At 37.9% G+C, this 24,433-nt stretch overlaps 1 long non-coding RNA gene across 1 annotated transcript in view; it reads right to left on the bottom strand.

Annotated features, from left to right (window-relative positions):
- Positions 1-1,063: 1,063 nt before the first annotated feature.
- The window catches only part of LOC134731626 (uncharacterized), a 107,158-nt gene continuing 83,788 nt past the window's right edge, over positions 1,064-24,433 (bottom strand). Inside the window, exon 4 of the long non-coding RNA XR_010114062.1 lies at positions 1,064-1,310. This is a non-coding gene — a long non-coding RNA (uncharacterized lncRNA). The remainder of the gene's footprint in view (positions 1,311-24,433) is intronic.

Genomic DNA, 24,433 nt, shown 5'->3' with positions numbered 1-24,433 from the left:
GACTTCAGACTGCTGTGCTTGCAGTGAGAATTTCAAGCCAGTGCTTCTTAGCTTTCTGGGCTCTGTGAGAGTGGGACTCACTAAGCTAGACCACTTGGCTCCCTGGCTTCAGCTTCCTTTCCAGGAGAGTGAACAGTTCTGTCTCACTGGGCTTCCAGGCACCACTGGGGTATGAAAAACACTCCTACAGCTAGCTCAGTGTCTGCCCAAACAGCCACCCAGTTTTGTGATTGAAACCCAGGGCCCTGGTGGTGTAGGCACACGAGGGAATCTCCTGATCTGCGGATTGCAAAAACCATGGGAAAAGCTTAGTATCCAGGCTGGATAGCACAGTCCTTCACGGCTTCCCTTGGGTAGGGGAAGGAGGTCCCCAGCACTTCACACTTCCTGGGTGAGGTGATGCCACACCTACCTCTGCTCGCCCTCCTTAGGCTGAACCCACTGCCTAACCAGTCACAGTGAGAAGAACTGGGTACTTCAGTTGGAAATGCAGAAATCACCCACCTTCTGTGTTGGTCTCGCTAGGAGCTGCAGACTAGAGCTATTCCTATTTGGCCATCTTGCCACATCCCCGAGTATAATCTTAAAATAAGGAAAATTCCTTTAAATGTAATAATCTTGGCCCTATTTACAACCTCACTCCATTTTGTGATTTTTCTCATTTTACCATGTTCTTATCAACATATCTTCTGACACCTATACCACACTGGCTGGGAATCAGAGGTCTATGACCCAGTGTTTTGCTTAATGACAGTTTGCCTGGAGAGGGCTGTGCTGAAAAAATCAGGACTCTTCAGCCTTGTTTTCCAAAGGATGGAGAGTCAGTTTCCCAAAGTCAGCCCTTCTGGGCCCTCAGAGCAGTTGGCTGGTTGTATGCTTCCTATTGTTTTTCTTCATCATTTATCATGGGTGTGGAGTCATGTGAAATGTGCAAATGCTAACTCAATGTAGACAGTGAATTAGTCTTCCACAGTGATCATTTGATATGTTTATTTCATTGAAATTCTTATACCTGTTCCTATGACACAGAACTATGAGTGTATGTTCACAGACCTGATTCCCCTAGCAATACCTTTAGAGTATGGTTCACTGAGAAATCAATGACATGATGAGGGAGTTCTGTCAGAGGAGGCAGGTGATGTTACTCACCAGAAATCCCAAATAGGTACTCATTGCTCCTCAACAAGAAAAGGCTCAGGATTTCCAGATCCAGTACTGTGGTCCACTGCCTCTTCTACAGATGCTCTTCTCTGCCCCAGGCCCACAGTATCCCAAGGTTACTGTGGCTTAGATAGCATTTACCTTTATATCTGAAAGAGAGTAGAGAGTGAGGGGACATTTGTGTTGAGGTCCAGGAGTCACACCCATCTGGGTGTTGTGGGTTATTTTATGATTACCAGAAAGAAAAAAGGTTTCCTTGGCACACAATATTCAGAGGGAATTCCTGATTCCTCCATCCAGCTAAATTCTCTTTCCATCAGACTAAGGCAAGTGGGGACTCCTGGAATAACGCAAGGCTTTGATGGCAAAGTCCCTAAACATGGGGAGGGGAGTCACACACATCCCTCTCTTCCTCTCAATTTCAGGCCAAGGAAGGATAAGTCCACATTCTTCCTATCAAACTCTCACTAGAGATTAGAAATAGAGACTTTGAACTGTGCCTTGGGCATCTCCTCAGGCACTGGAGCAGATATAGTTCTGAGAAGAAAGCAGCATGGCGGCATCCTTTTATCCAGCTCCTACTCTATAAATTGGCAAGGGGAACTCAGCTTTTATTCTAGTTCTACAGAATTTACTCCAAATTAAGGAGAAAATCTTAATTATAAATGTGAAGCAAAAGTTGCAAATATGTAAGTTTAATGCCTCTGTTTAAGAGAGGCATTAATAAGAGAAGATTGATCTTTCTTCTAAGGGTACTGGTCTTTCAAGAGAAAAGTAATCTTACACAATTGATAACAGAGGTTAGTGCTATGATAAAATTTAATACATCCATTGTGCACCATTTAAATTATTTGACTTCACTCACCGCCTATTTCTGCTAAATTGATACCTTAGATCTAAGAGTGATTTGCCATATTCTAGATAGGACTAAGCAGCCTGGTGCAAAATAACCCTGAAGTGTTCATGACTGACCCCTCAGCCCAGACAAAACCATGGAGATGCAGACCACATACCAAATTGAAGCTGACAACGTGAGATACCTGGGATTATCACAGCCATCCAGAGAGCACCCTTCTCCATACACATAAATTTAGACATGTGCCCTATGCCCTTTCTCCAATATGATTTTCCTCTAATCCATGGAACCACTAGAAGAACACTAACTGCCTGACTCTCCTGTTCTCCTGACAATACCATAGATGAATTAGGAACACGTTTTCGTAATTCTCCATGTGTTGGTTTGTTTGGACAGTTACTCTAGTGAAATCGAGTCTTGGCAACAAAAGATAGAGGACCCAGACTAAGCAACTTGCCTAAACCTGAGGACTAGAGTCACTTATATCATGGCTCATTGACATGATACATTGGCATGTAATGCTCCCCTGAGACAGTTACACTCCCACCTTCTCCCTCCATTCCTATTCCTGGTAATTCCAAACCTCTCCTTCTCCTGTTCTTCACCTTCCAGATGTACTGGTTAGCATCTTCTCCTCATGGCTGAGAAACAATGGCTTACTATCCTGTTTGCCAATCCTGGTTCCACCTTCCTCCAAGTCTTTCTTCCTCATTCAGAGAATGAATATTATTGCTTCTCAGTTTTTTGGCTAAGATTAAGTGAGAATGAATGAATGAATATTAATTTTATCTTGTACTTACTGTAGTAACTTCTATATAAAATTTTAAAGAGGACAACATTTCTGTCTCAACACTCTCTTGCCTTTGGCAACATTTCAGACAAACATCTCAGGCTTCCATATTTTCCCTACTCTCTGCTCTAACATGATTTCCAGTAACATGATTTCCCAGAAAGATAATAAAGTACTCACTGTAAGGTAAAAGGTTGCAAAGTTTATGCCTTTCCAAAGATATTTGCTTTAACACAGGACCAAAATTTCAATTTCCAATTCTGGAAATGCAACATCAGTAAGAGAACTTAGAGAAGGACAATTTTCTGGTATCCTTTAAATTATATCCCTAAAAATATTGTGTTCAAATAACAACTCACTCATGGTTCATAAAATCATTTTGATGGATTAATATCAGTTTATTTCTTAATAAAATGGAAGGAAACAAATATCAATGTACATCAATTAGAGTAAGCATAAACATCATTTTTTAGAATTTTCATTTCTGTTTTTTATAAATGTACAACATATATATGTATATGTAATTATAAATGAAATATATAAATGCATTTCTTGTCATGATCATCATCAAAAAGTTTGAAAGTTACCTGCCCCTCACCCCTAGATCACGTTACCAAATGCTTTTGACTCCTCTTGTGCAACTTCACTAACATCCATCCCTGCTTTTCCATCCCCATCATTGTCCACATAGGTCAGATTATTCATTTCCATTCTGAAGCTCTACAATAATCACAAAGCCTACATAACTGCTGTCTCTTACATTTTTCTGGGTGTTTACAGTCTCTAAGTCAAATTATTTCCTAATTCAAACTCTGAAATCTTTGCAAGACAAAAATCTGAATTCCTGTGCCTAGCCCTCAACCATCTGGCCCATTTTTACCTTGCCAAACCTTATCTCCTGCAGTTACCCAACTTGCCCCCAGGCATTCTTCTCCTTTCTGCACCAGATCTCTGCTGAAACCATCCTCCTCCCACTCTTTAGCTTGAAATGGCTCCCTTGCCTCATCTTCACGGCATCTTATCAGTCCCCTGAATGCTTCAAGGCCCAGCCCCCTCCCCATGTCCTTTATCCCCCAGTGAATACATTCACTGACCACCCCATACTTCTGAGAAAGCCTTAAATCTTATTAAACTTTTCACTGGTGCACGTTATTGGTTTCCTCATATTTTCTGTTACTTCCTACATTCTTATCTTACCTTTCCAAGGAGATTGTAAGTTCCTTAAAAGAAAATATACCTTAAGTTTTTCTAGCTTGTTGCACTTAGAGCAAAGGTCCTCCATAAAAATGTTTTGATTGATTTTTCCTACTGTACACATGATGCTAAGGTCACTGTGACCCAATAGTTGAAAAATTGGCCATTAATTTTAAAAATACTTACTATTGTGTTTATTTTTCATTTTCCATCTTATTTCATTTTCTAAACTAATAGTTATTATCCTTAAATCACTTGTGAGCAATTAATTTTAACTTTTTAACCAACTGTACTACTACTACTACTAATAATAATAATCTTGTCTCATTTTTCTTGCTTCAACCCTCTCTGCAGGAAGTTTTAATATGAAAATTAATTTAAGTCATTAAAACAATAAATACTCTGAATTGAGGTGTAATAGGTGACCTTTATGATAGTTTCTTCTCACTAGACAGATTGAATCACAGGTTACATAAATACTTAGAAAAGGTATCTATAGGGGGAATTCAAACATCAAATAATGATTGAACTTTGTGAATTTACCATTCCAACTTTGAAATCCTATAACTCTAGATTCCACTTGCTGAGTAAGTAGATTCTGAACAACCAAAAGTTGTCTGTTCCCTCCTTGCCACCTCACCTCTGAAATATGTCCTGTAATTTACTTACATTCACAATGGTTCATTAAAGTAACCATAACAAAGCTTACAGTTAATGATAAATTACAAGAAAACTAGCTCTTTAGTCTAACATTGTGTGGATTATCATTTGGATTTGTAAAAAATTATTATGTATATAGGTATTATAATATTTATTACCCTTGTCTGGGTTTACTTATATTTTAACAAAATGAATAGCTATTCTTTATATTCCTAAAGTGTTAAGATGATGGGCAGCCTGAGAAATGATAACAGTGACCCCCCACAGGAAAGAATGGGTTGAAAACACAGTGAAGATATAGCCCACATTTTATAAATCTCTGATTAAAACAGAAGAGTCATCAGTAAGATCAGTAAAAAGAAAAGGATGTCTCCTTTCATAACTTCTATTCAGCATTATACTGAAGGTTCTAGCCCAGGCAATTAAACAAGAAAAAGAAATTAAAGACATCCAAACTGAAAAGAAGAAGTAAAACTAACTCTATTTACAAATGACATGATCTTGTATATAGAAAATCCTAAGGAATACACACATATACACACACAAAAAAAACTATTAGAGCTAATAAATTAGTTAAGTGAGGTAACGGGACACAAGATCAATATACAAAATTCAATTATATTTCTGTACACTAGGAATGAATAATCTGAATATAAAATTAAGAAAACAATTCCATGTAAAATAACACTAAAAGGAATAAAATACTTAGAAATAAATTAAACAAAAGAGTTGCAAGACTTTGTACTAAACACTACAAAACACTGTTGAAATAAATTTTAAAAGGCCTAATTAAATGGAGAGACATTTTATCATCACCGGTCAGAAGACTTAATATTTTTTAAATGGTGATACTCTACAAATTATCTAGAAATTCAATGAAATCCCTATCAAAATCTCGGCTGGCTTTTTTTTTTTTTAAGAAATTGACAAGCTTATATCATAATTTATCTAAAAATTCAAGGAATATAGAATCGCCAAACAATAAAAAATGAGGAGCAAACTTGGATGACTTACATTCCCAGATTTCAAAACTTGGCATAAGGATAGACATATAGATTAATGAAATAGACTTGAGAGTTCAAACACAAATTCATACATTCATTAATGAGGTAACTAATTTTCCGCAAGGGTGCCAAGACAATTGAGTGGAGAAAGAATAGTCTTTTTCAACAAATGCTCCTGTGACAACGAGATATCCACATGAAAAGAATGAATTTGGACCCCTAACTAACACCACATACAAAAATTAACTCAAAAGAGATCAAAGGCCTAAATGTCCAGCTAGGATTATAAAACTCTTAGAACATAACATCAGTATAAATCTTCATGACCTTGGATTAGACAATGATTTCTTAGATTTAACACCTAAAGCATAAGAAAGAAAAGTGTATATACATTTGACTTCATCAAAATTAAAAATATTTTTACTTTAAAGGATACTTTTCAGAACATGAAAAGACAACTCACAGATAGAAAAAGATATTTGCAAATCATGTAGTCAGTAAAGGCCTAGTATCCAGAATATATACAGAAGTTGTATGATTCAACAATAAAAAAAAACCCAATTTAAAAATAAACAAAGAGCTTGAATAGACATTTATCCAAAGAAGACATACAAATGAATAATAAGTACATGAAAAGTCATTCAAGATTGTTAGTCATTAGTGTTAGTCATTGGGGGAATAAAAACCACAGTGAAATATTACTTCACAGCCTCTAGGATAGCTATAATGAAAGGAGGAACAAGATGTGTCAGCAAAGGTGAAGAAATTGAAAACCTCACACATTGCTGTTGAAATGCAAAATAGTATAGCCACTTGGAAACAGTTTGTCGCTTCCTCAAAAAGTTAAACATAGAGTTATCACATGACCCAGCAATTCCACTCCTGGATATATACCCCCCCAAATTGAAAATGTACATGCACAGAAAAATTGTACAGAAATGCTTAGAGCAGCATTATTCACAATAGCCAAAAAGTGGAAATAACCAAAATGTTCATCAACAGACATCTGGGTAAGCAACATCATTAGATAAATAATAAATTAGAATATCATTCAGTCATAAAAAGGGATAAATTACTGATGCTTGCCAAAACTTGGATGAACCTTGAAAACATTATGTTAGGTGAAAGAAGTCAGACACAAAAGGCCACATATTGTAGGATTCTATTTACAGGAAATGATAGAAGAGGCAGATATCTATTACAAGGACAAAAGGTAGATTAGTGTTTTTGCCAAGGGCTTGGGGGAATGGGGACATGGGGAGTGACTGCTTATAGGTTTGGGGTTTCTTTTTCAGTGATAAAAATGTTCTGAAATTAGATAATGGTGAGGAGTACATAACCTTGTGAATATACTAAAAACTACTGAATTGTACATTTTATTTAAAGGGGCAGGTTTTATGGTATGGAAATTGTATCTCAATTCAAAAATAATGAAAAAGAAAGATCAAACTACTTACAGTAGATGAAACCACCTGTAGTTATCTGTGAACACACTTGACTTATGCTTGCAACCAGTGCTATCAAACTATCAGTGATGTAGAACCAATTTTTTTTTTCAATTTCCTCTCAGTCTTGGACCAATACTTTTAAAAATACAATAGGAAGAAATTACTAGCTGAACAAAATGAACACACTTCAAATTACTCTGTTAAATTGCTATGAGAGTTCCTAAAAGTTTACTCTCAATTGCCATGCTTATTTCATCATGGACCGGGTAAGAAACAGTTTGTAGACCAGCATGGGTCCATGGCCCACACTTTTTTGAGTATCACTGTTTTAGACTATATATTCTTCAAGGACAGAGGCATTTTCATTCACCTTTGAATCTGCTCAGGTAGCGCAAAGTGGGCACAAGTAGGAAAGATTGCTCACTGGTTAAACTGAATCAATCAACCTACTTCTAATGGCAGTTTCAACAATAAAACAATTCAATCGATTCAGGCCACTGGTGTTAGAAACTTGCTAGGATCAGCTCAACTCCTAATCAATAGTGTATAGGGCCATGGGTTCATAATAACAACATTATGCTTCCACATTAAATGGCAAATGTGCTTTCTTCATTTCACATGTTTATACCTTACCTCCATTAAGTGGGTGGCATCATTTAGGAAATAAATAACATATAATCAAAACAAAGCCAAAAATAGAGGCAAGAATCATTTCAGCTCTCAAATGACAAATCATTTCAGTGTTGAACTTTGATATACAATTCATAGATTATTTACAGAAAGTGCTTCCTAATGTTGCTAAGAATAGCCCTAGTTTTTTTTTTTTTTTTAAGGTGGAAAACAGTGTGGAATTTGAAAAATGTTTTAAAGTTCCTTTACCTGAAATGCCAGCAATTATGCAAGTAGCTACTAGACCAAGAGAGTAAGTGTTTGCGAAACAGAGTTGAAAACTGGGCTAGGGTACCGTAACAGATTTTCTAATACCTATTCATTATTATTGCAAAGGGCATGTGGAGCTATTATTTTAAATCTCTACACACCCTATCTGCTAGTCTGAGAGGATTTTAGCTGAGAAGGCCCTGGGGACAAGATTTTTTCAGGCTTAGTTATGTTGCTGATTCTATCTGAGGCCTGAAAAAATACACTCCATTTACTTGATCACCACCAGAGAGGAAACAAAGATTCCTATGCGTGGCCCCCTTTAAAGAAGTGGAACAGTGCTATGCTAGGTACAATAGAGTCAGCCAGCCTGGAACAGGAGCCTCAGCAGCTTTGCCCAGATTAGAGCTGCAATTCCACGTTCCAAAATGTCTGACCACCAGAGGACAGCCTTTTCATAGGAGTGGGTTATTTCTTTTTATTTGTTAGAGGGGATGTTATTCTACTTCCTGAATGAAATAAATAAAGTGAGATTATGTGAGTCTGGCCAACTTTATATCCTTACATATTAACACTTAATTAGGTAATTGATTTATTATACTGCTGAAGAATTTGTAAAGCAAGTAAATGGCTACATAAAGTTTCTCACATAAATATAAGGATAGAAACTTCCATAAAGATGATTTAATATAGTGCATTATGTCACAGTACAGACAAACAGCAGTAATTTGTCTTGTTTTACAGAAAATCTACTGTGTGGAAAATGAGAAGTGCTAAGTTATATTAGCCAAAGAACAATTACTTATCAACGTTTTTTACAATGACAGTTTGTTTCTCCTTTGGCATATGCACACACACAAACACAGAGGGACACACACACAGTATAACTCGACAAAGAAGCCATTCCTTTAGAATGCTGGTACAATTGCTAGCATTTCAGGTAAAAGAGCTTTTCCAGTATTTTTTCAAACTCCTTCCCTCTCTTTTTTTAAAAACTATGTATATAAAATTAATTGCTTAGCTTCAGAGGATGATATAGAACCAGTGTATTATCTTAAAAATAGGTAAAGGGCTAGAATCAAACATTTATTTTGCCTCTCTTATATAAACTGTGCCACTAGCCAAACAAATAGAAGATGAAAGCAGCATCTCTTTATGAAAGGTATCTCAACTAATAATTGAAAACCAAATGATAGAAATAGAACATCACCCTTTTGCAATCTGCAATGATTTAACGAATTGAGGCAAGGAGCATCATGTCTCCTAACATCAGAAAAAGACAAACAGCCAGGAATTATAGGTCAGTAAAATCAAACCTGAGTCTGATCAAGTCCCTGGATTTAGCTGCCAATTTTCAGGAAATACAGAAGACAAAAGAGCATGTTGAACTTCACTATGAGGATTCAAAACAAAAAACAAAAATTCAGACTGCAGGACACTTTGTGTTAAATGCCCTAAGTTTTTCAACAGATAAACTATAAGGCAAAGAATGAAATGGAGGATAAGTCCATAGATTAAAAGACATATCAAATTTTTTAAATAGACAAAAACAATTAGAGTGTCTAATAATGCACACAAGTGATGAAACCATAAAGAAGGAAGAAACCCAGCTTGAGCAACATAGTAAGACCAGCATCTCTACAAAAAAATAAAAAGTTAGCCAAGTGTGGTGGCACACACCTGTAGTCTCAGTTACTTGGGAGGCTGAGGTGGGAGGGTCGCTTGAGCCCTGGAGGTTGAGGATGCAGTGAGCTGTGATTGCACCACTGCACTCCAGCCTAGGCAACAGAGTGAGACCCTGCCAAAAATAAAAAAAAAAAACTAAAGGAAGCAACTGCCATAAGAATCAGGATAGAGGTTACATGGTTAAATTTCAAAAGAAGGACAGGTGTGATTGGGAAAGGTCACCTGGAGAAGCTACTAGAATGGCTGGCAAAACTATATTTTGGCCTGGGTGGAAGTTGAAAGTGTTCAACTTCAATAATTCAAAGCCAGACAATTATTTTGTGTGGTTTCTCTATATGTATTTTATTTCACAATAAAAAAGAAAAATATATAAGCCCTGCATGATGGTTGATACTGAGTGTCAACTTGATTGGATACAAAGTATTGATCCTCAGTGTGTCTGTGAGGGTGCTGCCAAAGGAGATTAACATTTGAGTCAGTGGGCTGGGAAAGGCAGACCCACCCTTAACCTGGGTGGGCACAATCTAATCATCTGCCAGCATGGCTATAATATAAGCAGGCAGAAAAATGTGAAAAGAGAGACTAGCCTAGCCTCCCAGCCTACATGTTTTTCCCGTGCTGGATGCTTCCTGCCCTCAAACATCAAACTCCAAGTTCTTCAGTTTTGGAACTCATACTGGCTCTCCTTGCTCCTCAGCCTGCAGATGGCCTACTGTGGGACCTTGTGATCATGTGAGTTAATACGTAATAAACTCCCCTTTACATATATGTATGTACTATGTAAGTCACCATGTAACCTGAACTGCCTATCATGAACTGGGTGCTTTCTGACCCATCTAGCCATAAAGTGGGTGGTGCATGGCAGCATTCCATCATCAAATGGAAGTGGTATATACGTCATCGGGCTCGAGCAGGTCCTGAAGGCACAAGTAAGTTACATGAGGAAGTGGCTCAAATGCCCATGGTGTCCACTCCTGCCACCCTGCCTTCTCTCCCCTAGCCTGGACCAATGGCCTCATGGGGAGTTCCCTATGATCAGTTGACAGAGGAAGAGAAGACTAGGGCCTGGTTCATAGATGATTCTGCACAATATGCAGGCACCACTCAAAAGTGGACAGCTGCAGCACTACAGCCCCTTTCTAGGACATCCATGAAGGACAGCACTGAAGGGAAATCTTCCCAGTGGGCAGAACTTTGAGCAGTGTGCCTGGTTGTGCACTTTGCTTGGAAGGAAAAATGGCCAGATGTGTGATTATATACTGATTCATGGTCTGTAGCCAATGGTTTGGCTGGGTGGTCAAGGACTTGGAAGAAGCATGACTGGAAAATTGGTGACAAAGAAATTCGGGGAAGACGTATGTGGATGGACCTCTCTAAATGGTCAAAAACAAGATATTTGTGTCCAATGTGAGTGCTCATCAACAGGTGACCTCAGCAGAGGAGGATTTTAATAATCAAGTGAATAGGATGACCCATTCTGTGGACACCACTCAGCTTCTTTCCCCAGCCACCCCTGCTATCACCCAATAGGCCCATGAACAAAGTGGCCATGGTGGCATGGATGGAGGTTATGAATGGGCTCAGTAACATGGACTTCTACTCACCAAGGCTGAACTGGCTACGGCCACTGATGAGTGCTCAATTTTCCAGCAGCAGAGACCAACACTGAGCCCTCGGTATGGCACCATTCCTGGAGGGTGATCAGCCAGCTACCTGGTGGCAGGTTGATAATACTGGACCTCTTCCATCATGGAAAGGACAGATATTTGTCCTCACTGGAATAGATACTTACTCTGGATATGGGTTTGCCTATCCTGCATGCAATACTTCTGCCAAGACTACCATCCGTGGACTCACAGAATGCCTTATCCACTGTGATGATATTCCACACAGCATTGCCTCTGACAAAGGCACTCACTTTACTGCTAAAGAAATGTGGCAGTGGCTTCACGCTCATGGAATTCGCTGGTCTTACCATGTTCTCCATCATCCTGAAGTAGCCGGATTGATAGAACAGTGGAATGGCCTTTTGAAGCCACAATTACAACACCAACTAAGTTACAATACTTTGCCAGGGCTGGGGCAAAGTTCTCCAGAAGGTCATGTATGCTCTGAATCGGCATCCAATATATGGTACTGTTTCTCCCATAGCCAGGATTCACGGGTCCAGGATTCAAGGGGTAGAAGTGGAAGTGGCACCACTCACCAACACCCATAGTGATCCACTAGCAACATTTTTGCTTCCTGTTCTCACGACATTATGTTCTGCTAGCCCAGAGGTCTTATTTCCAGAGGGAGGAATGCCACCACCAGGAGACACAACAACGATCCCATTAAACTGGAAGTTAAGATTGCCACCTCGACACTTTGGCCTCCTCCTACCTTTAAGTCAACAGGCTAAGAAGGGAGTTGCAGTGTTGGCTGGAGTGATTGACCTGGACTATCAAGATAAAATCAGTCTACTACTCCACACAAAGGTCGGGAAGAGTATGTATGGAATACAGGAGATCCATTAGGGCATCTCCTAGTGTTATCATGCTCTGTGATTAAGGTCAATGGGAAACTACAACAGCCCAATCCAGGCAGGACTACAAATGACCCAGACTCTTCAGGAATGAAAGTCTGGGTCACTCCACCAGGAAAAAAAAAACATGACCTGCTGAGGTGCTTTCTGAAGGCAAAGTGAATACATAATGGGTAGTAGAAGAAGGTAGTCATCAATACCAGCTACAAACACGTGACCAGTTGCAGAAACAAGGACAGTAATTGTCTTATGTATCTCCTATCTCCTCCTTCTTTTGTTGAAAACATGTTTATGCATGTATACACTTGTACTAAGAAAATATCTCATTTTATCACTTTCTCCTTTATCATGTGACATAAGATTTATTGACTTCACATCAGCATTTAAGTATGGTTAACTTTATATAATAGTAATTGGGTTGGGGATTGGTGCGTTTCTGGTTGTACAAAGGATAGTTGTATTATATTAGGTGTAATTATCAACTTACTTTCGTTTTTATTTGAAGATTATGTATGATCTCAGGAGATGTGTATGGGTTCAAGTTGACAAGGGGTGGAATTGTGATGGTTAATACTGAGTGTCAACTTGATTGGATACAAAGTATTGATCCTGGGTGTGTCTTTGAGGGTGCTGCCAAAGGAGATTAACATTTGAGTCAGTGGGCTGGGAAAGGCAGACCCACCCTCAATCTGGGTGGGCACAATCTAATCAGCTGCCAGCGTGGCTAGAATACAAGCAGGTAGAAGAACGTGAAAAGACTAAACTGGCTTAGCATCCCAGCCTAAGTCTTTCTCCCTTGCTGGATGCTTTCTGCCCTCAAACATCGAACTCCAAGTTCTTCAGTTTTACAACTCGGACTGTCTCTCTTTCCTCCTCAGACTGCAGATGACCTATTGTGGGACCTTGTGATCATGTGAGTTAATACTTAGTAAACTTCCCTTTATATGTATATATCTTCCATTAGTTCTGTACCTCTAGAGAACCCTGACTAATAAACCTGTAATTTAAAACAAAATCCTGGCGAGGCATGATAGCTCACGCCTGTAATCCCAGCACTTTGGGAGGCCAAGGTGGGAGGATCAAGAGGTCAGGAGATCGAGACCATCCTGGCCAATATAGTGAAACCCCATCTCTACTAAAAATACAAAAATTAGCTGGGCATGATGGCGTGTACCTGTAATCCCAGCTACTTGGGAGGCTGAGGCAGGAGAATTGCTTAAACCAGGGAGTCAGAGGTTGCAGTGGGCCAAGATCACATCACTGTACTCCAGCCTGGAGGTGGAGGTTGTTGTGAGCTGAGATCGTGCCAATTGCACGCCAGCCTGGGCAACAAAAGCAAAACTCTGCCTCAAAAAAAAAATAAAATTTAAATTTAAAAAAAAATCCTACTACTAAAATTATTTAGCAGCTGACTCAATTATTTAGGAGCTGACTATTCAAATAGTCAGTTGGATTTCTTGACCTTTTTTTACTCTTCTTCTCTTTTATTGTATGTTGGGCAATTCTGTCCTGAATTTCAGTAGGATACAAAGAAGCAGAAAGATTAATCACTCAGTTTCAGGAAGTTTAGTAAAAGTTTTGTGAGAACAAATGTGTATGCTATCCTCTTAGTCAGCATTCTCCGAAGAAACAGAACCAATAGGACGTGCAAAGAGAGAGTGAGAGAAAGAGAGAGAGATTTAAGTAATTGGCTCACACAGTTGTGGAGGCTGGCAAGACCAAAATCTGCAGGGCAGGTCAATTCCCTGGAGACCCAGGGAACTGCAGTTTAAGTCTGAAGGCAATGTACTGGCTGACTTTCCACTTCTTCAGGGGTCAGCGACAGGGGTCAAGGGGAGTAATCTTTTCTTTTATGGCCTTCAGCGGTTTGGATGAGGCTCATTCACATTATGGAGGGTAATCTGTTTTACTCTCTCAGAGTCTACTAATTAAATTGTTAATCTCATCTAAAATATGTCTTTATGGAAACATCTAGAATAATGTTTGACCAAATATCTGAGTACAGTGACCTAGCCAAGTTGACACAAAACATTTATCATCACAGGTATCCAATAAAATTTAGTGAAATTTAGTACTGTTTAGAAAGGCAAAGGAATTTATCTCTAGAGTCAGTTAAATTTCAGTAGAAATCCATTACTCCCAAACCTCTATGTGACCTTAGACACTAAGCTAATAATAATTTCTTAACCTCTAAATATGGGAATAAATCTTTCTTTACTTCCTAGGATTATTGTGAGCATTAAATGATTTAATCAATATTGTTTAACACATCCTAGATGCTCAATACCTGATTATTATTATCATTTTAAAGCATATTGAGTTTTTTAACCTCCATATTTTATAATTGAGTTATGAAACAGATAATTGTAGGATAAATGTATTTTTTATATTTTCTCCTCAAATAATATCAGCAAATTAGCATGCATTCTTTACTAGACGAAATATCAGAATATATCATATTCTCTCATAAGTTGGCTGCCCAGTTGTCTAGGCATTCTTGTTGTAAAAGTAACATATGGTTATTACTGAAAAATAAGAAAATACAGGTAAACATAAAACACAAAATAAATCTCTCTTTCTACACACACACACACACACACACAACACACATACACATACACCAGAATATTGAATTGGAAGCTGCAACTGAAAACCCAAGATAGAAAAGATAACAGACATAAAACTGAGTTTTGAGGCAGACACTAAGACACAAATTTCAAAGGAACTATTCAAGAAGTACATGCACAACACTTAGCCTTCTTCCTGGATTGAAAGGAGAAGAGTCTGAGAGAAATTTATGAGATTTCTTTGGTGATAGCTCTTCAGATAAGAGGTCACAGTAAGCCTGCAAGTGAAGGCTGGGGCCCTGCATCACTCACTCTGCCTTTAGGCATATTAAAGGCCCAAAAGTAATTATGGTCCTTAATTAAATCCTCAATACCAAATCCCTGGATTTTGTACCTTCTTTAATTGAATAGCATGCTTGGGCCAGACTAATATATGGTAACAGCCCACAGTGACAGCTATACAGACATTCATCATTTTGTGAGTGCAGCCTCTGTAGTCTCTAATCCCCATGACGGTAAATCACTAACTCTCTGATGTAGGATTTCATTTTTGTTCAGTGTGCTTTATTTGTTTTTGTTTTTGCAGTGGTGGTGCAATGTGGGGAAGAGAGGGAGCTATTACACCAAACTCTTCTTGCCTTGATTTAGTAGGGCTGAAAGACCACTGACAAGATTTAGGGCTGTGACCCACATTCATGAGCTAGGGATTAACAGGTAAGTGTGTATGACAGTTTGTGCTGCACAAAACTCAACTGTCAGCCTGGCCATCTTTGCCAGCTCATGCATTATTTTTCCATTCTGTAACATGGGAATATATGTAGTCTCCTGCTCAAAGAAAAGAAAGGAGGCTGGAGTCTTTATTGAAATCTCCTCCAGGAAGGTTCAGCTTCCAATTCACTCCATAGTGTAAATTCCTGGAATATATTTGCAGTCCATTTAACTACTCAACTGCCTAAAACCACGGTTCATTATGCGATTTGCCTTTCTTTGATTGTTGATTATTTTTTCTTTCTAGTTTGAAGCTGTAGTTGAAAGTTCTCTTCAAAGAGAATATCAGTCAATACATAACCTCAGATCTATCAGAGCTAGACTGATACTCAGAGCGGATGGATTAGACAGATATGGTTGAAGGCCCTTCAGAGATGAGACGCACCTCATCATTACTGGACTGCTAAGTCACCCAGTGACCCTGAAGACTCTTGCTTTATTACCACTTCCTAGGAAGTATGTCCTTTTGTCAAATCAAAAATCTTGCCACACCGCAAGGCTTTAGCCTACAAGATGAAACTTTTATCTCACAGCAGCCTGTTAAGTCCTTGTCTTGCAACACTCAGCTTATTCTGGACTCCCTAATTGTGGGGATTTTCACGTCAGCCACTTTCTGCTTTCTGCTTCCTCTTGAACCCCACTGAGAAGGCTCCTGGTGTGCCTTGTTATGTGCTGAACATAGTGCCACAGCTTCCATTTTAAGTGTGTATCTTTCCCTAACCTCCCAATTTTTTGGCCTACCCTTATATCTATGCCAACAGCACAATAAAAAATGGAACCCTATTTTCCCTTACATAAATGAAAATTAAATGATCCAGAGCTAAACATCTGTTTCATGATTAATCATTATGGTACTATCATCATCATGTGCATTTAACATCCCTCCTTCCTGCACCACACATGCACACACGTTTTAGAGCTGGAAATAACTTTGATATGGGCAGGCATTTGTCACTTAGGGTAAAGGGCAAGGGAACTAACATTTTTTAAATGCTTGCAAGACAGAGTAGCATCATGAGTCCTGTGATACAGGGGAACAAGAACAGGCTGTCAAGTACAACCGGTGTAGTTTGAATCCTGGCTTAGCCACTCACTCGTTATGACTTCAGGCATATTACTTACCTTCTTTGTACCTCATTTCTTCCTCTCTTAAATGAGAAAATAGTTCATGCTTTATAAGGTAAGAAGATAAAAAATAATGAACATGCAACATGTAGCACATGATCAACAAAACATAGCTATTATAATTGTCTCCACTTTTCAGAATAGGAAACTGAGGCTTAAAAGAATGTAAACAAAAGCCACACAATTTCTTAATTTAAAATATAGTCATTCACACATGCACACACATTTTATAGCAGCACAATTTGCAACTGCAAAGATATGAAACCAATCAAAATATCCATCAACCAATGAGTGGATAAAGAACATGCAATATATACACAATACGTAATACTACTTAGCCATAAAAAGGAATGTCTTTTGCAGCAACTTGGATGGAGTTGGAGACCATTATTCTAAGTGAAGTAACTCAGGAATGGAAAACCAAATATCATATGTTCTCACTTATAAGTGGGAGCTAAGCTATGAGGATGCAAAAGCATAAGACTGATATAATGTACTTTGGGGACATGGAGGGGAAGTGTGGGAATGGAGTGAGGGATGAAAGACTACATATTGGGTGCAGTGCACACGGTTTGGGTGACAGGTGCACCAAAATCTCAGAAATCTCCACTAAAGAACTTCTTCATGTAACCAAAAACTACCTGTACCCCAAAAACTATTGAAATAAAAATTAAAATTAAAAGAAAATTCTGATCACTTTCTCTCTATATATGTATACATATATGAATACATATATGTATACATATATAAATACATATATGAATACATATATGTATACATATATAAATACATATATGAATACATATATGTATACATATATAAATACATATATGAATACATATATGTATACATATATAAATACATATATGAATACATATATGTATACATATATAAATACATATATGAATACATATATGTATACATATATAAATACATATATGTATACATATATAAAATACATATATACATATATGCATATACATACACTTACATATGTACATATATACATATACATACATATATCTCTCTATACATATATATACATACATATGTATTTGTATACATATGTATATGTATACATAGGTAACTGAACGTACAGGTATGAACCTGTACCCCAAAAACTATTGAAATAAAAATTAAAATTAAAAGAAAATTCTGATCTCTCGCTCTCTATATATAATGTGTATACATATATATAGATATATATGTGTGTATATATATATATGTGTGTGTATATATATACATATATACATATACATACATATCTATATATATACACATATATGTATACATAGGTAACTGAACGTTGAATGTATTTGTATACATATACATATGCATACATATATTTATACATATACATACATATATGTATACATATACATATACATACATATATGTATACATGCATATATGTATACATACATATATGTATGTATATGTATACATATATATGTATGTATACGTATATGTATACATATATATGTATGTATACGTATATGTATACATATATATGTATGTATACGTATATGTATACATATATATGTATGTATACGTATATGTATACATATATATGTATGTATACATATATATGTATGTATACATATATGTATGTGTATGTATATGTATATGTATACATATATATAGTCATTCAATGTTCAGTTACCTTTTGATTGAGATATATGTGCTTGATTGTGATTAATATGCATGTGTTTGTTTCTTCAAGCAAGATTTTTCAAATAAAGTGTTTCAAAGGACAGGCCATAGGCTGGGGAAAATTCTGCATGCCTCCCACTTCTCAGCAGTTTCCTTTATTCTCCTCCCTCCTCGTGCCAAAACACCCTCTCAGATGCAAATTTTGTAACCCAATCATTACTACAGGACTTTGCTGCAAGCTACCTGTCAATTAAATTTCCCTGGAGTCTCTCAAACCACTCTATATTGCCTATTTTAAATCTATCACTGGATGTGGATAAGGATAAATATTGTCCATAGGGAAAAAAAACAACACTCAAATAAAAGAATGAACTATATCTAACAGTGGGCTAGGGAAAGGAGAGATAAAACTTCTAAGTCACTATTAACAGTTCAGATCATCTTTGAACAAAATAGCATTTACTGAAAGTCTTTTGATAGAAATATTTCCTATCCCATCATAAATTTGTTCTTTCTTGTTAGGTGTTTCCTTTTTCCTTTTTTTCTTTTTGTTTCACCAATTCCACTATTGAGAAACTTATTAGATGTTTACTGAAAAGGGCTGGACCATGTTCAGGACTTGTGCAACCTTCAAAATTCTTAGTTTATTCAATATGTAGAGCTTCCACTATTGCTTAACTGCCACACCCTTTTCAAATTCCTTAGAAACTTGTAGATCTGAAACCAATCAGAGATGGTTAATTCATTTCATTCAGTCCCAACTGCCAAAATACATTTTTTTTTCATGGAAAATTCAAGCTATTCCCAGATGTCAACCATAAACATGCATTTTCCTCCCCTTTTCTCCACTGTCTGGGTCATAAAACTAGTGCCACATTCACAGTGAGGAAGCAATGGCTCTAATTTTAATCTTTCATCTTGCTTTAGGCTAAACTGGAGGTCAGCTTGAAAGGATATATTTGTTCTAGTCAGCCAACTTTACTGAGTGCTTACTATGCAGTAGACATTGGGGAAAGCGGATGAATAAACCCAATTTCTACTCTCAAGCATCTCAGTCTATTAATGGAAACACATTCATAGACAAATAATTATTAACAGTGAGAATCATTTCTACGGATACAAAGGAAAAGATTAAGCCTATGTAGCTTTTTGTGGCAGAGGTAGACATCAGGAAAGGAACCAGAGAAAGGTGGAAGAGTGAGCACCATGTGCCCAACAACTATTGAATGGATGAGCAAATTGTGGTACATCCACACAGTCGCATACCTGACAATAGTAAGAGTGAACTACTGATACAGACAACATCATGGATGAATCTCAAAAACATTATGCTGGCTGGACACAGTGGCTCATGCCTGTAATCCCAGCACATTGGGAGGCTGACGAGGGAGGATTGTTTAAGTCTAGGAGTTAGACACCAGACAGGGCACTATAGTGAGAACATTTCTCTACAAAAAATTAGCCAAGTTAGTGGTGCATGCCTGTAGTCCCAGCTATTCAGGAGGCTGAGGTGAAAGGATCACTTCAGCCTGGGAGGCAGAGGTTGCTGTGAGCCAAGATCAGGCCACTGCACTCCAGCCTGGGCAACAGATTGAGACTTTGTCTCAAAAACAAAATATAAAACCATTATGCAAAGTGCAATATGCTGGATGTAGAAGACTACATAATGAATAATTCAATTTATATGAAATTATTTTAAAGGCACAACTATAGTGACAGAAAACAAATCAGCAGATGTTGGGGCCGGGGGCAGGAGGAAGGGATAGACTGCAAGGTGACAGGAACATTTTTGCAGAGTAATGTTCTAGATTACAATTGTAGTGCTTACATGACTATATATGTCTGTCAATAGCCAACGAATTGTACATACACTTAAAAACTGGTAAAATTTATCATATATATTGCATTGTATTATGCCTTAATAAAGCTGACTTTTAAAAATGAATGAGTACAATTTTGCTGTAGGTACACAGGGCATAGGAAAGGCAGGAAGAGGTTTGTGGAGGAGACTGCAGATAGAGACAACCAAAGACAGGGAAACATAAAACAACATCAGGGAGAGGAAGGGGTTATAAGTGGTTCATTATTTCTGAAGCAGAGGTGAAAGAGTGAGGAGGACTGAGACAAGAATCAGATCATGGAAGACTTTATGGCCATTCCCATCTTCCTGTAAAAAGTGTAGCTTTGGCCTTCAACAGGAAGCAGCAAAAAGAGAAAAACACACTCTCCTAATCGATGATAACACAAGGTGCTCTTGAGGTAGCTTAAGTGAGATACTTACCTGGAATAAATAAATATAATTATTTACATTGCAAAATCTAAAGAGCTAGCAAGATGATTTCTCAGCAATGATGTTGGCTCCCAAGAGCACTCCAGAAAATACTCTATTTTGAATTAGAGGCAAATTCACTTTAACAGAATTTAGCAATGTCCTGACTATACACTAGTCTCGCAAAGTAGTCATTTGCCCCCTAGCCAAGCCCAATTAAAAGTTTGTGACACTTTTACAACTAAATAATTTGAAAAAGTGAATTATCCATGATTAGTAGAAAAAAATGAAAACAGTATTTTACCTATCATAAAAATGTCTAAGCATCAGAGAATAGGACAAAAGAAGAAAAGTAGATTATGATATAAAAAGAAGCTAAAGTGAATAATTTTGTAAGAAAATAACTTGCCTCAACCACAGCTTTTGTCAAAGGGCTTCCCTCTATTAATCGATCTCTGAGTCTACCTATCTTGAGAGAAAGTGGCTCTTTTGCCCTCTATTACAAGAGCTGATCCAAAGAGACTCAGGGTCAGGGCTTGTCCTATACTCTGGGCCAGGTCACAATAACCAACCCTCACCCCAATACACACACAGACACACACACACACACAGACACACGCACACACACAAACACACACACAAACACACACACACACGCACACACACTTTTTGGGTGTACATACCTTGCCAATGTGCTTCACCAGACATGCCTCCTGCTTCCTCCTCTACCTCCAGAAAGCCTGTGTGTAAGCTCTGGCATCTATCTCCCCGCAAGAAAGAGAACCACTCGAAAGACATTATAGGGGCCTCATTTTACTTTCTGGGAAATTAATATAAAAGATCCATAGGTTTTAGAGATAGACTCCAATTTGGAGACAGATGCAGTAATAAAAACAACAAAAGATCAAACAAATGTCACTTGTCTTCACAGTTAATACTCCCTCCTCTCTCTCTCCTCCCTCCCACTCTCTCTGTCTCTCTCTCCCTCCCTGCCCCCTCGTCTTTTGCATGCATAGCTCCTTCACTTTATACCCATGCAGATAGAGTTGCCCAAATCAGCAAAGCAACTGTATCTGAAGTATCATGGGATAGAACTCCATGTCAATATGCAGATTGTCTTGTCTTACCCTTCACACTGGAAGGATGATGATGATATTAATATTAGTAATTATAACAATAATATTTCCACTCATTAAACACCTACAACTCACCAGGCACTCAACATTGCTAGTCCTTATAATCACCTGCAAAGCAGATGCTGCAATTCTCTTCTTACAGATGAAGCACTGAGACTCATAGAGATAAAATAAGGTGCCCAAGGTCCAGTAAGGTGATAGTTGCAGAATGAAGATTGAAACGCTGATCAGTCTAACTCCAAATCTTATACTTTTTCCATAAAACACTGATGAAAAGTAAGGTGAGAAGGAAGGAAAGGACAAGAAGTCTGCTCTGTGTCCAGACATATTCAGGACCACATAGCTCCAAAGTTAGAGAAGCAAGTGCTGATGAACAAAACTTCAGAAAAATATCTATGCTCTATTCATATTCCACCAGTATTAAACCTGGCCACTGGGGAAGACAGTGTGGTGATTCCTCAAGGATCTAGAACTAGAAATACCATATGACCCAGCCATCCCATTACTGGGTATATACCCAAAGGATTATAAATCATGCTGCTATAAAGACACATGCACACGTATGTTTATTGCGGCACTATTCACAATAGCAAAGACTTGGAACCAACCCAAATGTCCATCAATGATAGACTGGATTAAGAAAATGTGGCACATATACACTATGCAGCCATAAAAAAGGATGAGTTCCTGTCCTTTGTAGGGACATGGATGAAGCTGGAAACCATCATTCTTAGCAAACTATCTCAAGGACAAAAAACCAAACACTGCATGTTCTCACTCATAGGTGGGAATTGAACCATGAGAACACTTGGACGCAGGAAGGGGAATATCACACACCGGCGCCTGTCATGGGGTGGGGGGAGGGGGAGGGATAGCATTAGGAGATATATCTAATGTAAATGACGAGTTACTGGGTGCAGCACACCAACATGGTACATGTATACATATGTAACAAACCTGCACGTTGTGCACATGTACCCTAGAACTTAAAGTACAATAAATAAAGAAAGAAAGAAAAAATAGAAGAAAATCTTATCCAGTAAAAAAAATAAAATAAAAATAAAAAATAAAAATAAACCTGGCCACTGGGGGAGTAAAGACTTCACCCATTGTATTAGTCTATTCTCTTGTTGCTATGAAGAGATACCCACGACTGGGTAGAGGTTTAATTGACTCACAGTTCCACATGGCTGGGGAGGCCTCAGGAAACTTACAATCATGGCAGAAGGCACCTCTTCACAGGATGGTAGGAGACAGAATGAGTGTCAAGCGAAGGGGAAATCTTATAAAACCGTCAGATCTCATGAGAACTCACTCACTATCACAAGATCACCATGGGGGAAACCGACCCCGTGATTCAATTTTCTCCCCCCTGGTCCTGCCTTTGACATGTGGGGATTATAAAAATTCAAGGTGAGATTTGGGTGGGGACACAGAGCCAAACCATATCACCCATCCACCAGTCAACAATTATGATAAGGAAAATAATAGCTCCACCAAGGAGGTAATATTTAATCCAAGTCTTAAAAATAAGTTGGCATTTACCAGAGTAGGGGATTGAACATTATTTCAGATACAGCACTTACAGTTACTAAAGCATTTCCTAATTATGGCATTTAATACTAAGAAAAAGAGTGTGAGATAGGTGGGACTGTTATCGATAGGTTCATTTTAAAGATTAGAAGGTTTAGGATACTGACGATCAGATAGGCTGATCTTATACCTCATCACACATTCAGGCAATAGTATACATGGAAACACATTGGAGAGGAAAACTGGTTTTTGTAGGAATTGGGTTTTAAATTTTAAGGCAGAAAAAGAGGTATTTGCAGAGCACTTTTATGCTTCTGTGCAATTCCCCCTGATTTACCAGAGTAATGTTTTAGCTCAAAGGCTTTTAGAAGGAATAATAATTTTGAAAATCTTCCCTATTATCTTCTACCTTTTAAGGATGCTAGAGTAAAAATGCTCTCCCAAAATATAAGCGTGCTTGAATGTGACCCATCCTGTCAGCAAAGGCAGGAGTAATCATAATGTAAAGATAGATTTTTGCCTAAGGCTTATGCCAATGTTTGTATTTGATGAGGATGTCTGACAGGCAGATCATATGCAAATATTTGAGCTGACCACCTAGAAATGTGGGAACTGCAAAAGCAAAGATGAAAAGAAAGAGTTTAAAGAAAGTAGAGCAAGTTGTAGCATGTTTGGTGCAATTTGAAGGGAGCACCAGCACTGCTTTAATTGAGCTCATGCAAATCATTTAACAAACAAACAAAACACAGGACATGGGAGGCAGGATCAGCTTCAGGAAAACTTTTCTGTTGAATCAGAAAAGATATGAGAGAGAGAAATGCAGCAGCATACAGAGCAGATAGAACCAAAGTACCAAGTCAAGTTTAGGAATGGTTGAGGCCAAAGGAAGCTGCAGAGTGGACCACCAAGACAGCTGATAGGATTACAGGAAGCTAAGACATGACTTTTTGAATGGAAAAATAATAATAAATATTTTTTCAAGAGAGCAAAATGGCTTTTATTGGACATTATTGTGTTTCAGACACTGCCTTATATGCTTTATATTACTCATTATGTTTACAACAATCCCTTTAAGTTAGGTGTTACTGTCTTTATTGCATGGATAAGGAAACTAATGATGATAAAGTTGAGTGACTTGCTCAAAGTCACACTACTGGTTGAGAGACAGCTGTGTTTCAAA

Source organism: Symphalangus syndactylus, chromosome 10, assembly GCF_028878055.3.
Source record: "Symphalangus syndactylus isolate Jambi chromosome 10, NHGRI_mSymSyn1-v2.1_pri, whole genome shotgun sequence".
Classification (NCBI taxonomy): Eukaryota; Metazoa; Chordata; class Mammalia; order Primates; family Hylobatidae; genus Symphalangus; species Symphalangus syndactylus.
This window is presented reverse-complemented; position numbering and strand designations above follow the sequence as displayed.